Source organism: Vespa velutina, chromosome 1, assembly GCF_912470025.1.
Source record: "Vespa velutina chromosome 1, iVesVel2.1, whole genome shotgun sequence".
Classification (NCBI taxonomy): Eukaryota; Metazoa; Arthropoda; class Insecta; order Hymenoptera; family Vespidae; genus Vespa; species Vespa velutina.
Genome location: NC_062188.1, coordinates 8318950 through 8336620, shown reverse-complemented (window position 1 = coordinate 8336620; position 17671 = coordinate 8318950). Strand labels below are relative to the sequence as shown.

Genomic DNA, 17671 nt, shown 5'->3' with positions numbered 1-17671 from the left:
AAGAACAAAGAATTGCAATATTTTTTGCAATGAAATGTAATTATTAGTTTCTTTCTAATTATATTAGTTACTGGTAATAATAAATATTATTGCCAGTTTATTATTGTAATGAATTGTAGGCAAACGCAAAAAAAAAAATAATGCATCTAACGTCAGTCAAGTATGTAAACAACATTAATGTTTATCTAGAAATCGCACATTCCATTTCTCTTATGGAATACGTATTGACTTCATAACAGCTGTTTTATTAAAATTAACGATCTTACATTATCTCTGATTTCTCAGCTTAGTTCTTCAATTCACGCGGCCCCAATGAAGTGAGGGGAACAACGTACTTACACAAGTATACCGACACGATGAATCAAGAGAAGGGGCAGTTTTTGTAATGCTCTTTTAGTTAGCTTTTTTCCGTACTCGTTCCCGAAGTCACATATGTCTTGAGCGATATTGGGTGAATAGCCTTAATACAAAATATTAATTATTCATTTAAAGACTTTGAAAATAAAAAACATTACCGAAAGTTCATACATTTGTAATTTGACGATTGTAGCTATGCATATGATCAGCAATTTTATAATTTATATAATAAAATAGTTAAGTATATATTATTCGGCCACCTCCTATATATATGAAATGGGGCATAAGAATCGGACGATTTTTTTATTGTTGAATACCATCAATTGATTCAAACTGACGCTATGAAGTTTAAGAGAGAAAGGATAGTTTATTTAATGTAATTTGAATAATCAAAAAATGATAGAAATTGCATTAAATATACCGAACAATAACGTACATTCGTAATGTAAAAGTTTTTTAAAAATAATGAATCAGTTATCAGAACGTTGTGATTATTTCTAATTCTTTTTCATCGCTCTATTCCTTGTTATAGTTCCATAAGGAGTTCTGGATTCGGACTTTTCGGCAGGGTATTCCTGCATTAAAGAAGAAGTCACCCGGTGTTGCTCATGCAATACGAACTACAGAGAACATTGAAAATGTGAGAACAGCAATATAAGTTTGGAACTGTTCAGCCAGGAGACATGTCGATGCTTTACAAATTTTAAGTCGAATCCTTCGTAGAATTTTGCATAAAGACTTTAACTTTCCATTCATATAAAATGATTGTCGTTCTAAAGGTTAACAAAATGATCGAAAAAGTTATAGGAAATCTTCGAAATAGACTAAAACAATGTCTAGAGGAATGGCGGTACATATTTCACTGGAGTCCTTTTTAAAAAATAAAATGGCACGATAGTATTTTTGTATTGACATAAAGAACTTAATAAAAAAATTAGAAACTTAAAACTCTATTTCACTTCAAAAATCGATAAGTTTCTGTACTTATTCTGCATAATAACATGCTGTTTCAGACGCATTAAACGGAATCACCGAGAAGACATTACAAAACATACGATTCTGTTTATGTAACATGTAGGTTAATCGCTCTTATTAAACGACGTCCACTTAATCCGTCCTAACATAACGCAGTTATAAACACACTCACACTTCTTTCCATTGACTTTTTTTTGTTAATTGAGATGTAGAATTCATGCAAGATAATGTTGAAACGTGGGATTGCATAAATAACGGCAGGGCCATCCTTGTTTCGATAAAGATATGACAACATGCATGAGCTATTAATAGGCAATATTATCTAAGTCTCATTAGTATCATAACTAGTATGATAAAATAAAGATATTTAGACAAATTCTTTTTGAATATTTATAATTGAACTCAAATCAGTTTTATTTCGTATATACATAACATAGAAATTTCTGATACTCTAATCGATCTTTCTCTAATATTATTTAATTTTCAGATTATTCAGATCTAATGCGCTTTCATTAGTAAACTCTCTGGTGATAAACACGATGTGCATGCATCATTCAAGTATGCATAGATATATACATACGAAGAGCAGAAAAGTTAGCAGTCATGTAAGATCGTTTACTGCTAATTGCGACACGGTGAGATGAGAAGTGATGATTCAGGCTTGTGACGCCATAGTTATTCAAACTAAAAACTTTACGTCAAGAACAATTGGAACATTTATAGAACTCCTCTGGAAATGTTCAAGAAAGATGAAGTAATCTTTAGAAACTTAAGACAATCGTTTCGACCTTAAGAAGATTTTGTAATCAAAGAACTGTCAGAAAATATAGTCTGGAAGCAGTAATCAATTGGTGATTGTCTAATGCAGTGACCGAAAGCTAACCTTGAAGAAAAAAATATCAATAACGGCGAAGTTTCGGTGAACAGTGATATCCTATACTTAAGTGATGCTGAGTGTTTTGTCATTAAGTAATGTTACGATTGGAATACCGTATGTGTGCGTGTGACTCGAAATAAAAGCTAAGTCCCGGGAGAACAATATCAGTTTTTTTGTAGTTAGTCTTAATTCAGCGATGGACAATCATAATTTACCAATAGATAGTTTAAGACTAAAGACTGATTGATTCTGCAGTTTTAATAGCGAATAGTGTTTCTAATGCACACATACACACACACAATCATTTAGACGCCTACAATAATTATATTTCTCTTTTACGACTTTCAGCGTACATATACTCATGTTCGGCAAATTATCTATAAAGGATGTAATTGAAGAGCAGTTACATTACTAAAAGGATACGCGTGTTATAATGTCAAGTATCCTCGATAAGGACTAGTCGTTATTGTCGGTAGTATAGTGTTCAGATAGTTGGCTTTTTTGCGTAAAACCAGTTCGCGCCGATCGACTTACATGTGCGGCAATCTTATACATCATAGTATAGGTAACCTTTAGGAGCATGGTACTCACACGGCACATGACGCACGTTTAAGAAAGTTGCGTATGACTACGGTATATCCTTGAACTTGAAACGAATGCATTAAAGGTAATGCATATTCTTGGCACAATGGTAAGAAGAAAATACGTCACGCGCTGACTTATCGTTCTACGAATTGGATTACATACTCGAGTAATAGTTGAATAACGCTGTAAACATCATGGCCCGCTTCAGATTACATATGTATGAATAGAAAGAAGTATTAAAAAAAAAATTGTTGATAACTCATTGACGATAATATTCATAATAAATTTATGTATTCTTCATCGAGGTTACATTGATATTTACAAAGAATATAACACTTCGAAGAAATGTAAAAATGCTCGCTTTCGCTTTTAATGGAAACGATCGTTCTTCCGAGTTTCGCGATTACGTAAGTCTAAGAGAGACTGAAGTCGGAAAGCGTGACAGTGCGTTCTTGACAACGACAAGGATAAGGACAACTGTACTCTCGCTGTCGACTCTTCCACACTGATTGTGAGTTAACGAAAACTGACGTAGAGATGAAATGACCGAGATATTTCTTGACAACGGAGAATCGTATATTTAGATGACAGGAAATGTGTTCGCGATTTCGTGTCTAAGAAGAATCTTTGAGTTGAATTTCTGTAACGTGGTATACCTCGATTTTCTAGTGGAAAGTTTTTTCGCTTATACGACTGGAAAAACTGCTCTTTTAAAACGTCACACGTTCTCGCGTCAAGAATCTAGAATCTACTATTAAAACATGATTAAAACGCTACTGTTTGCTAATACGCAATTAAGAGTAACGAATAATTATGAGGCCATGTAATTAAGCACGATAACCCAACGAACGTCGTTGATTGACACCTTGTTTATGCCAATGGACTTCCCGTAATGCCTTGTAGCGAATAAATTACTCAACTTCAGTTAGCTAACTAACGCCGTAATCAACAACGGTGTAACTGGTTGCAATTAAACTTTGGAAAGCTCCGTCTCTCCTCTGCGATCTCCTGTCCACTTCTATTGCAGAAACTGCCCTGTGTGATCGACGTCATACATACGAAAATACGTACTCACGTACACACATACATACATTAAAGAAAACTAGCTTTTCCACTGAAAAGTACGTCAATTTAAAATGAATTCCCTCAACTATATTTTATCATGAAAGCAATCTCTTATCAAACCATTAAAGTTATGTTCGATCATTCGTTTTTATCGTTAAATCACAATAGTATTCTCCCATGTTTACTATATACGCATATACATAGATAGAATACGTAACTACATTAATAATAACTGTATCGACTCTTAATCCCATTTTCTTGGAACATTTATGTATATGAATATACGTATATCCATGCATGCATATGTTCATGCATACAACGTTACGTCATTACCGTTCTTAACATTTACTGCAAATCCCGAAGGCGCGTAATACTCACCGAATTGTTTGATGCGAGCAGAGAGCTCGCAAATACCAATAACGCGAAGCTTTACGAATTGATGCACTCGACGTTTCGCGCAGCTGTTACCGAGTATTCGGCAAAATGATCCCGTTGTTATGCGTCATGGCGCATTGTTTTGTAATTGAAACGGATTGTACATTACTGGTCATTACAAGAGAGAGAAAGAGAAACGGTACTAACAATGAAACTACATAGCAAGAGCATACACAAAATTTGTTTGTAATTTTGACGACGACTAGCTTGTCTCTTACAGATTATTCTCTTCCTGATCATTGCTATTTGAAAAAAATCAGGCGATGGTAAAAACGTTCTTACTTCGTGATTAAAAGAGAAGTAAAATCAACCATTTCGACTTAGCGCAACAGTAATGTGCATACCGTATAAATTTTATAATAAGCTGTGATATTGTATATATTTCCAAATAACGGAGGTTTAGAAAACTGCAAGCATTAGATCTTTTAATATTACCTTTGAATTCGAGAATTATCTTGCTCATAATCTATACGATATAAAGTTTGCGAGTTTATTTACGTTTTCCAGCGTTCCTAAACATACATATATAAAAAATGTAATTTTAGAAAACATATCGTCAACTAACACCTGCGAATTCTTATATTTCTTTGATTTTCTACGATAGAGAAAAAGAGTACAATCTAAACTGAGAAGTTTACGAGACTTTTACGTAGTCGTTGTAATCGTCGTTATCGTAAATGAAAAATGGGATCGTAGATAAAGATGTACAAAAGCGTAAATAACATAGCAAAAAGGAGTGAGTTTGACGTTAAATGTAGCTACGAGCGATGACGTTCGGTTAGGTGACTACCGAGGCTGAAGTTTATGAGTTTTACTTTTTACGATCACGAGATATTCTTTTCACTCGCAATTTTTTTTTTAAAACGATCCATATAACGTGTCGTCGAATCTTCTTTGGCGCCACGTTTAAGAAGAACGCCTGGTACTTGACAACACTCTCCGATAATTTATCCCGTGCGACTTCGAGCATATAAGACGTATATACATATGTACGTACATTCATATACGTTTCGTATTGCCTTCAGCACGGGGTTAGAGCACGTAAGTTACCATAGCCCGGTATTATGCAACGCTTTACGTGCTCCCAATTTCCCTTACCTTCCGCGATGGCTAACTTTATGAGCAGTAATTTGCTACATCTTTCTCCGAGTTTGCGTACGCATACGCACGATCTACTATCGAGCAAAAAGATCCTCTTAAAGATATAATCGTAAGCCTTATAACATAAGTCATTTCATCGTTTATCTATGAACTAATGAATTAATTCGTAAAATTTTATCACCTTTAGTTTTATACCAAAAAGATTATTTCGTGCGAGAGTGAAAACGCAAATGTGAAAGGCGTCTAATGAGGTGGATAAGAGCGTCCTTTTTCCTTTTTCCTTTCCATCCTCTTTTTCTCTCTCCCTTTCTTTCTTTCCTTCTTTCTCTCAGTCTCTCTCTTTCTCTCTCTTTCTCTCTCTTTCTCTCTCTCTCTTTTGATATTTTTTCCGTACTTGTTGCTGAACGAGTTTGTTTTCATCTCCGGAAAGGCTGCGGGGTAAACAACGCGATATTGACCGCTCTGTTTGCCACCGACGTGAATTGTATATAGAAGGAAATATTCTAGGTGCGATACGAACGTAATCGCGAAGAAATGTAATAAAAAGTAAGTAAATTTTTTCCAAGAACTGGAAGATTTCGAGGACAAAAATCTTGCGTCCTCTTTTAAATATCGATCAAGAGATAGTGTCTCTTTCTTTCTCTCTCGAACTACGTATGTGTTTTTCATTCACTCTTTCACTCTTCTCGTCTATCGACGTTGCAATAGCCGAGGACGAATCTATGTGGAGCAGGGTTTCATGATAGAAAGGGTGAGTGCGACGTTGAAGGGGGATGAAAATAAAACCATGAGTTCTATTGGATGTCGTGTGCGCGACGCCTGTAGAGAAGAGGAGAAGGAGAGAGAGAGGAAGAGAGAAAGAGGAAGAGAGAAAACGAAAAGAGATAGGGAAGAAACGTCAACATTCACGAAAATCGGGATAAAATTCTCTCTCTATCAGCGAGTGAAAATTTCGTTGAGTCCAACGAAGAGAAATCGAGAAATTCCTCTGTATATAGGAGAAAGAGAAAGAGAACTCCGATTCTTTTTCGACGAATAAAGATAGAACAATACTGATTGAAACGATGTAGACTATCACACAAAGAATAGAAATCGCACCAAGTGTTAGGAATATGATATAAGGATTACTTTGGGAAGTAAAAAAAAAAGAAAAATTATAAGATTATTGTTGAATTATGATTCGCTCGATCTGAAATACTATTAGTCATGTTATCTTGCAACGTAGTAATATTTATCAACTTCCGGTCGAAACTAAAATGAGAATGGTAAATTACAAGTTAGTCTTTCTGTTTGCCGTGTGTTATTATCGTATTAAATAAGAATCCAAAACAAGAACATAAAAAAAGAAAAAAACAGAAAAAGTTTGAAAAATACGAGCATGGTGTTCGCATATAGAAACAAGCATTCATGGACAGAAGTATTTGCAGATCAATGTAAGTGTGCAGTGTCCTAGTCCGAATATCGTTTGTGTATGCTATCTATCGATGTACAGGAGTGCTTTATTAGCATATCGAGCTCTGTCACCGTCTGGGGTGGCGCCGATAAATCCCCGAGTTATGTCAGCGTAGATATATCGCTCAACAATCGATTAACAACGATAGGCTTGCCATTGGAGTTAGTTGTCTTTGCTGTTTGTGGCCTGTGGCATTACTCTGTAATCTCCTTCTCGATTCTCTTCTATTTTCGAAATGCCATTATCAATAAAACTAATTAATTAGTTTTCATTATTCTTAAATTCATATGAATCGTTCCAATTGCGTATAATGTCGTGACGTCGATTCCTTAAATGTACATGGAAAAATAAGATTGTAGTATCGAGTTTACTCAAAAAATATAATTATAAAAAAAATATGCCTGATATACGAATGCATCCATACATTGCATGTAATCGTTTATTACTCCAGAATCTAGGTGACAAACTTGATATTATTGCTACCGTTTAATCGAGGGACTTCAGCTGGGTAGAGGATTTAATAACTTTGGCGCAAAGCCCCATTTCCAAGCCTCTCAGAACGTCTAATCGATATTCAATTTTACGCCATGTGCTGTCTAGCATGACTGGCGTCGCCGCTGCGATGGCATCAATTATCCTAGGCATCGGTATTTTGATGGATGGCATAATTCCGCGGTGGATATAATATTCTAGCTCCATAACGTCGCACGGAGATAGTCCCTCTCAATTTACTATGTCTATTCCCTCTGTACTACCGCCGATTCACCGGATAACTAGATATTCCGAAGGCTCTTCTACCAGTATTTCCTAGTCGTCGATTTTCCGTTATCCCTTCGTACGGTTAACAAAATCATTCTGATGACGATCATTGAGCTCTTCTGAATATATTAGCTACGATATATTGCTGATATAATAATCGTAGAGATATTTCTCAATCAATATTGTTTGATAACGTTTCAGCGACGGAGCTGAACGCACGTTGCCGTTCAGTCGCAATTTAATTTGCGGTAAGTGAATTAAAAATACGGATACTATGTCTGGAACTCTCTTTAGCTCTTTTACCTACTAGCGTAACAGTTAGTATAATGATAATTGTTTCGAATGGTTAAAACAATGACTTTTTTAAATCTCCAAAAGCACAATGGTTATCTGAGTGTTTATATTACGAATCTCGAACGTCTTACAAATCTCGAATATTGAGATTTTCTTATAATCGTTATTCTCAAATTTTGTATCCGTTTAAGAACAACTTCGAGACTTTTTAATCTTAAATAGGCGCTAGAATGATCGCAGAGAGCTTACTATTAGACAGAACTCTATAATATTACGTTTTTTTCTGCCTCTTTCTATAATCTACATACTTCGTGTTCAACAATACCGAATTTACTTTATATATTGTTATTAATTCGATGGTCTCATCTTTTCTCCATCTTTTTTTTGCATTCTGCTACTCTCCGAGTGTCATTTTCAAAAATGCGAAACTAATTCGTATTTCCGAGAAAAAAATCAACTGCAAAGAAAAATATAATGAAGTCATTTTTTTTTCTCGACCCACTTTCAACGTCGTTAACATGAAAACTAGGTCTGACTTATCGACATCAAACTCAAGAACTTTTAAGACGCGAGACTCTCGTTCACCACCCTTTACCTAGAAAAACACAAAAGAACGTTATTTTTCCGGAGTTGCGCCTGGCTCATGGAGAAAAAAGATAGAGAGAATATAACGTCGTTCATCAACAAGCAGAAAGCTTTTCCGTTGACTGATGGTTCGTTGACGTTAAATCCCATCGCGTTATCCGGTCGATTCGTTCATTCTCGACGGTTCGAACGTGGCCTTAAGCCTTGCTCACAACCATTGCCACTACCATTAGCTTCGTTATCATTACTACCAGCAGAAACTCGATTTTTATTCTGGACTTGCATGTGAACAGAAAAAGAGAAGAGAATTGATGGGAAGACTAGAGATAGGTGTGTAGAGAGTTTTCAATCCGATACGCTACGACGCTGCCGAGATGTTCGATAGCTTTATGGTCTAACGATAATCGTAGTGACAAGGTTTTAGCGCATAATAGGTTGCGGATAATTATCCGTAACTGGTCTTCGAAGGTAGACTGCCAAGAGGAAAGCGTACGACATTATTAAGTAGAAGTAGAAGCATATGACAAAGGTAAGAGCGGTCAGCCCTTTTGAAAGGAAAGAGAGGAGAATGACGACGACAACTCGGACGAATAGTCTTTTTTCCGTTTCGACCCTTCGCTAGAACCCTTTGCGGAATGAAATCACTTTGGACTGTCTGCCTGGTTGCCTACAGCCCATATCCACTGACTCTCACCCCTCGACAATCCGCTCGAGATGGTTACGCGTCGCACGGCCGACTCATTAAATACCGATCAATGGTGCAACCTGTTACATTTACGTTTGACTCCGTCAACCGAAGTACGATCTGTTTTATTGATTCAAGGGTAACGGTATTGATGGAAAATAAACTTTCATTCTGTATATAATATCGATTTATAATAATTTATAAAAAAAAAAAAATTATTTTCATCAATATTTTTGATATAGCAAACGATAGATATGTAAATTACTTTCTATAAACATGATCATTGAAAAATAATGAATTTATCACGATCAAGTATATTTAACGCTCGTTAACTTTCTCAAATTTATTTTCGATATGAATCGCTTATAAGCTTCAGGATAAGACGTACGATGTTTATCTGCAGCAGTACCTTCTATAGGAACGCGGCATTCCTCTTTTAATTGCATGAAGCAGCGTGCGATATTAAGAACGTCTAATTAGAGATGGCGCAACATTCATTAAGTACGTGAAGAAGTGAGAGTGTATGTGTGTGTGTTTAAGAGAAAGAGAGAAAGAGAGAGAGAAAGAGAGAGAGAAAGAGAGAGAGAAAGAGAGAGAGAAAGAGAGAGAGAAAGAGAGAGAGAAAGAGAGAGAGGGAGATTCACTTAATTCTACAATGCAGTTTCGTCTGATTTACATACTCGTTGTCGTGACAGCGAGCTCTTGCATAGGTCTTCCAGCCCTAGGAACTGTCTTATCTTGGCGAATAAGCTTCCAATGAGGTTACAAATACGATTCGGTATCATGCGCTACGTACTTTTTACGAACAAACTATAAGCCAGGAAGATTACTTGACATCTACCGTGAATGCTATTCATGATACATCAGGTAAAAAATATGCTCTTTCATAACTATGTATAAGATCTTTGTCGTCTTAAATCTATGTATTTTAATCTCTATTACATGATCTCTATTACACATATATTTAAATACAAATATAGACGTGTATTTAATATGACGTATTTATTTATCACTTGACATTGTTTACATGTTAATATTACATTTTAGTATTAACATATTAATGTTTTGTTTTTTACGATCGTTAATGTATAACAAAATACACGAATTCTTTAATTTCTGGATATGGGCTTTCTTTCAGGCAGGAGGTATTATATGTATCTTCGAATAAAATGCAGCGGCGTTATATTGAACAATAGATGTCTCTTCGAACGTGAAAAATCCCGATGAAAACAATTTTTGAATTTAATTAAGTGCCAGTTTTACATCAGATATGAAGCTTCTTGACATGCTTCTACAGTAACCCAACGTTCCGTCTATTCGAAAATTATATTCTAAATAAGAATTTTCTATAAATCGACGTTATTTCCATCTATTTTATATCAGAGATAATTTCTTGTAATTTAAATAAAGAATTTATCGAATCATCTATCACAAAGTTATTTTATTAATATTACATTTTGAAATATCTTTGAAAATGTAATGAAATTATTTGAGAGAAATTTCGCCGATATATTGCTTTTCGATCCATTAAAAACGATCCGTAGACGTCAGAGATTGAGATAAAGAAAAGCAGCTATCTTTTGCCCGTTCGATCGATCGAATTTATTTCCCCGGAATGAAATTTCGAGAAGAGCACCTTTGAACAAGCCACGGTCAAGAAAGAGGCGAATTCTACGTTCTATGTACTGAGCAGAGATATAAATAAAGCACTTTGGTCAACTTTACGCTCCCCACGTGTCTAGGCGTAAATTTTAAAAAAGAAAATCCAAAATGTTTTCAGCTCTTGAAGAAACGACGACGTATCGATAGAGATTAGTAGTACTCTATAATAGTAGTAGTAGCAGTAGTTGCGTTGGTAGCAGTTGTTTAGTAGTAGTAATAGTACAGTAGTTGTATTAATAGTTATAGTAATAGTAATAATCATAGTAATAGTAGTAGTAGTAGTAATAATTATAGTAGTAGTGGTAGTAGTAGTAGTAGTAGTAGTAACAGTAATAGTGATAGTAGTGTAGTAGTAGTAGTAGTAGTAATAATAGTAGCAGTAGTAGTATTAGCGAGGAACGTATGCTTGTTAGTTCGCATCATCCTTGAAAGTTTTCTGATGACGTCGACATATTCTTTCTACGATGTGACTGACATACATATATACGTATCTACTTAAATACATATGTACCTATGTACGCATGCTAGCATGACATTTGATCGTGCATGCAATCCAGACGCAACAGAAGCGATTGAACGAGCAGTATGCAACGATGGATCATGTAGCACATGCGGAAAGGAAAAAATAGAAAGAGAGAAAGAGAAAGAGAGAGAGAAAGAGAGCGAGCAAGAGAGGGGAAGATAAATGTGTTTGTCTATGAAGTTATGCAATATTCTGCATCCGATTATTTTCTAGAATACGAATAAAATGAAACTAATGTGATAAGAAACCTACATAGCTCGTTAACAAAAAGTTGTTATCGTCGTCGATAGTTCGTCTAACGGTGCATGCTGCTGCTTCCTGCGTCAAATGTTAGGTACTCTACAGTGTGCCGGACATACCTTATTTGCAATTATTTCTCTGTTTCCTCTACAGCGAACCCTATGATTTATTGCGTGCTTTCATAGATCGACGAGCCCGATTATCTGCATCGACCTTTGCCATGAAACGCTTTCAGAGGTAGAATAATGCATCGTTGTGTGTTTGAAGAAAAATATTTCGAAATATGGTTACTTGACGTATTATTATTTGCCTCGCGTAGCGTGCAAAATAGAAAGTAGTTAATATTAAAACATTTTTTTTTAGTCTGAGAAAGAATGCTTTAAATCATTGTCTTAAGCGAATTAATTTGTTACAGATATATCTGCAACAGACTATATTTCTAATACGATTGAAAGTATAGAAAATATACCTACAGATAAACATCTTTGGTTAGGGGATATTTTTATGAAATTTATTTGGCACATAAAAAGATTCATTTTTTAAGGCTCCTCCAAGAGAAAGGATCTTGCCAACGAACTCTCCAAGTTTTGTAGAGTCCTATTTTCGAGTATAAGCCAATTTCAATGAAACATCATTTATCGCACTTATTTTCTATTCCATACAAAAATAGAGATGAAGAGAGAAAACAGACAGACAGGCAGAAAAAGAGAGAGAGAGAGAGAGAGAGAGAGCAACAGAATGTCATAAGCGAACGGACGAATGAGCGATGTAATAACGAGAACGGACATGACCGGTGCATTGAATACATTCACTATATCTCCCATCCATATGTATGTATACATTGATTGGCTTGCTTGGTATTACGTAATGTCATTAACACGTCACTTATACACGCGCCTATTTCCTTCCATCTTACCACCATCGTAACCCGACGATCATTGCGTATCTATCATGCCATCTTTTTACCACCCTTTGCTTACACGTGCGAACTGTATATAGAAGATCAACATGATTGCGGACACGTATTGCAATTGCACGAAACATCGTAAAATAATGCGTCTGACGAGAATACGATGCGTAGATAATGGCGTACGTGCGAGCATGTCATAAACACTCTGCTAAATCCCTCTAACTCCGCCATTCTTTTTCTATTTCTTCCACCCTTTCGAATGTTTTCTTGTATATCTCGTTGTTGTCGACCGATTAAACATGTGACACCAATTTACTGGCAGCGAATGAAGTTGTATATGTATTATAATATTGACATAATCATTGCCAATGTTTGTAATTTATTGACATATTATTTTTAAGTTAATGATTCGGTACGCGGCATATAACTATGGCCTGCCATTACGGACATGTGCATTGGCGCGTACGTCAAGCTTGAACCTACAAAAATAACCTGATACGCATTATTTTTAGCGGTTGCCAAGTAAACGTATTTCGGTGCGGCACGTAAACGTCATTATAAACACAAGACTATCGGATAACCGCAAGACAACCACGAGAGTAGAAGTAGCAACGACCGTCGAAAGTTATCCACATCGAAAATTTGAATCAATAGGTATATCATACAAGTGTAAAATACATATATATATATATATATATATATATATATATATATACATAATGTATATATATATACATTATGTACATATTACATATTATATATATTATGTATATATATATACATATGTATACTTTTCAAACATAAATAGATATAAAATATTAACATTATTAACATTTGGATAAAAGTAAGACAACACAGATTTTAATGTACTGCACTTCAAAATATCATAAAATAAAGGTGTCACATAAAATCGTTGCGAGACCCGAGACTCTCCTTATCGTTCACAAAAAAAATTACGTTGATATCGAAGCGTTAGAGTACAATATTTTAAAGAGAAAGAGAGAGAGAGAGAGAGAGAGAGAGAGAGAGAGAGAGAGAGAGAGAAGTACAGCTATTATTCGATCGATAAAACACTCCGGAAAAATGTAAACATGATTAGACTTATTTCTGTAAATGTTTTATTCTTTACATATGTGTTTATTTCTACATTGTGTAAGAAATATAAATAAGTTTTGAAATATTTTATAGAATTTATATGAATAATTTAATTTATGAAATATGCTCATAAACATTTCATAACACATCGAAATATTTTGCTAAGAAAAATCATGAGAAGTAAAAAAATGTGTAGCCAGCAGCATAATAAATAGTACTTTGTACAATTTACCAAGAAATTCGGAGGCATATGCATACATAAAATGGCTTTCCCGCCGCGGTCTCGTGCGAATGGCGGGATTCGTCAGAACGCAAAGTTGCGCCTGACAGCGTAGGCGGTAGCTATTTTTGAGATGCTTTTGAGAATCGCAGAGACCAAATTTATGTGGACACCCTGAAATACACTCATGGTAGAGCGAAAAGAAAGAAAAAATGCTAGATGAGTATAGACACCAAAAAGATGAATACCGAGGGTTCTCTTCTTACGCATTTGCAAAGATTTACATACCATGAATTCTAGTGATCATAATTTATCCTATTTCGATGATCACTCGAAAGATAAAAACTATTTTTTTACTCGAGATAAGGGTACCGGGTTCTTAAATAATTTTCATTTCAAAAGTTGTGTCTAAGAGTATTTTCGTGCAAGTAAATGCCTATTTCAGTATTTTTAGAATGATCTTTTGATCACCAAAATCAGATGAAAATTACATTCATGATAATTTATGGCACAAATCCAATTTTTTGCCGTTTTCTTACAATTCATCAAGGTGCAGTGTCACTTCCTCGCGTTCGTGTCAAAACAGCTGAAAGCTCCATTACGCGCTTATACAAACATAGAATATTTTGCTTTGTTAAGTAATCGACTCCTCGAAAGAAAGGAACAAAAAAAGAAACCGATAGAATCAATAGCTCTCTGGTGTAACATAAATAAATATACATACATATACTACGTAAAGGGATTCTTTTTCCCTGAGTTTGCAAGAATTTACGTCCTAAGTTTATATCGTTGCAATTTCTATTCGATTTTGATGATCAAGGACTTGTTCAAAAGATAAAGGTTCTCTGTAATAAATAAGACTGCTCAATTTTTGAAATAATCATTTACTTGCCTAAAAATTACTTTTGAAAATTACCTACTTTCAGATATAACTTTTGCGAAAAATATATTTTTCAAATATCGGGCACCCTTATTTCGTGTAAAAAAAAAAAACTCATCGAATGAGTCCTTTATCATCAAAGATAGACAAAAACATAATACAATATCATCAATACCATATGACATAATGGACGATACCACAAATTAACTTCTACCTTCTTGTTTCATCGATATTTTGTACAGCGTCGTGAAAAGTCGAGCTATTCACGCTTCATATATATGAATTACTATCTAAATCGTTTTAAATCAAGTTTAAATCGCTCTACGTACTGTCTATCACAATAAGATCATTAGTTCCCATGATGTATTATCTTTTTTTTTATTGATATCTAAAAGCATTTAAAAGAAACATTTGAGATCAAGCAATATGACGAAATAATTGCAATACTTTTTACAACGAAACGTTATTATATTTATTAGTTTTTTCTTAATGCTGTTAGTTACCGGTAATAATAAATATTATTACTAAATTATTATAATGAATTATTTTATGAAGATGCAAGAAAAATAATACATCTAATGTCAATTCGACTATGTAAAGTGCATTAATGTCTGTCTAGAAATCGCACGTTTCATTTCACTTACGAAATGCGTATTGATTTAGTATCAGTTATTCCGTAAAAATTGACGATTATACATTGTGTCTGATGTCTTAACTTAGTTCTTTAATTCACGCACAGGAATGAAGTGAGCGATACAACATATCTATACACCGATACGATGAATTGAGAGAAGGGACAGACTTACTTATTCTAATGTATTTTTAGTTCGTTTTTTCCACCCGTTGGTGAAGTCGTTCATGTTTGGAGAGATATTCAGTGAACAGCCTTAGGGAAAATGAAGACTCCTCTCTTCTTCTCTCATCCAGTTATTTCTTCTTTTTTCTACTTTTCTTTTTCTTTCCATTGATATATTTCGTTTTTTCCACAAAACTATTTCTACAGATTTTGTTCATTCTCTCTCTCTCTCTTTCTCTCTCTCGCATGCTCCTTTTTTTCTATAACACGAAAACTGGATCGCAGGAATTTTATATCTCATTTATCGTATGAAGTCAATCGATATCTTTTTAATAGATAGACTTGTTTAAGTCTTTGTAATTTTTTAAACCCCAGAACGATATCATTCACAATAACACTCTTCATACATTTCTATCGAGTGTGTCTCCATTCATTGAATCTATCTCTGTCATAGAATATTATGCGAATCGAAATCTATTACATCATTCTATGGCATTAGCATGCGATAAAGAATGTACATCGTGTTATCAGCATGATTCGTGTTAAAACGATGTGTAATGTAAGTATTAATCGGTGAACGCTAAAAATTCCATCATAAAGGTTGATTCACACATTTATAATTTTGTATCAATTCAATTTCCATTTTATTTTCGTTCCGTTATTTCAATTATAGTTCAGTTTCATATTCATTTATATTCGGACAAAAGACATTTTCAGAATTTCGTTAAAAACATTGTTGACGGTGATCTCAGACACAAGGAAAATGTGATAAATTGGTGACTATACAGAGATTAAACGAAAATTTTTGAACGTGTACATTTAAATTACACATAATAATATTAAAATCATTGTGACCGAAGTCGAATCGAAACGGAGAAAGAACAGAGATTAAACTGGCATGAGTGAATTGACCTTAAATTGTTGCCACATGATACGGGTCTTAAGATCCCTTTTCTTTATTTCTCTCTCTCTCTCTCTCTCTCTCTCTCTCTCTCTCTCTCTCTCATTCTTGCTTTTTTCAAATGTGTCACCCAACCATCGGTGGTAATAAATAACGTCACTGCGATGACCGACCGCGTATCACCGTCTGGTCGCTTTAAGTATATAGAATGGATATCATAGGCTCGATATCAATGTTATATACCATCTTCTAGAGACAGCAGTAACGATTTCTTCCACTTCGACGACGCAAACTAGGCTGCATTATTGGTCTTATAGACACAGAGGAGATGGATGGCGAAGTGTCCGCAACGTCAGAAAATCGAAGATACCGAATAGGAAACGCGTCGTCGCTCGAGGTAGCTACAGTTTTCAAACAAATTGTTACTTGTACTTCTTTCATTTTTTATCGCTCTCATTAAAGACAATATTCTACTATATAAATCATATAACTTTTCTAACAATTTAAGGTACTTCTTTATAAAGCAACTATATAACTTTTTCTATCAAAATTTGATTTGTATACTTATCCATGTTTCAATAATGTTATATTGATATTATATAACAGAATAAGATATATTATTTAAATTAAAGAATACATTATTTAAATTTTATAATTTTATTAAGAAAAAATAATTAAAATCTGTGCCAATGCAAATATTTGATCGCATAAAAAAAGACTTCCCATGACTTCTGTGATTCTACCTATTCAGCTAATTTGAAATAAAAAAAAAGCCAAACTAATTCTTATATTGTGGTTATAGTGACACCGACATCTGACAATTCGACTGATAATCAACGTCAGCCGAACTCGCAATCTTTTAATCATATTAAGAATCACATGCGTGGTCTCATTGATCAATGCGACCGATCTTATCAGTCGATTCTAGTCGATGTCGTATGATGATCAAACAGACAAATTCAAATCAGTTTGTTTTTTTTAGCCGATGTATGAATTAATTAAAAAGATATCAAAATGGATATTGAGAAATTGATAAACTTTGTGCAGGAAATACATCCAAAAGGAGAACAGAAATATTTGTGAAAAATTCACATATAGATTAACTATATTGTATCTTGTTCGTTTAAATATATAGTTATTATAAATCATAATTATTATATTATATAATGTATATGATGTATATAATATTTAAGTATACATATATATATATATATATATATATATATATATATATATATATATATATATCTTCTTCCACTTCTTCTTCTTATCA

General features: G+C 34.2%; 1 protein-coding gene and 2 long non-coding RNA genes across 14 annotated transcripts in view; 2 read left to right on the top strand and 1 right to left on the bottom strand.

The window, feature by feature from the left end:
• LOC124951706 (RNA-binding protein Musashi homolog Rbp6) overlaps positions 1-17671 on the bottom strand; it is a 596819-nt gene that overhangs the window by 560405 nt on the left and 18743 nt on the right. The gene's annotated exons all lie outside the window — the stretch shown is intronic.
• On the top strand, positions 1849-17459 carry LOC124951795. Its single transcript, XR_007101715.1, has 3 exons — positions 1849-3305; positions 13019-13160; positions 16652-17459. It is a non-coding gene; the product is annotated as an uncharacterized LOC124951795 (long non-coding RNA).
• On the top strand, positions 9577-10634 carry LOC124951806. Its single transcript, XR_007101722.1, has 3 exons — positions 9577-9672; positions 9867-10038; positions 10310-10634. It is a non-coding gene; the product is annotated as an uncharacterized LOC124951806 (long non-coding RNA).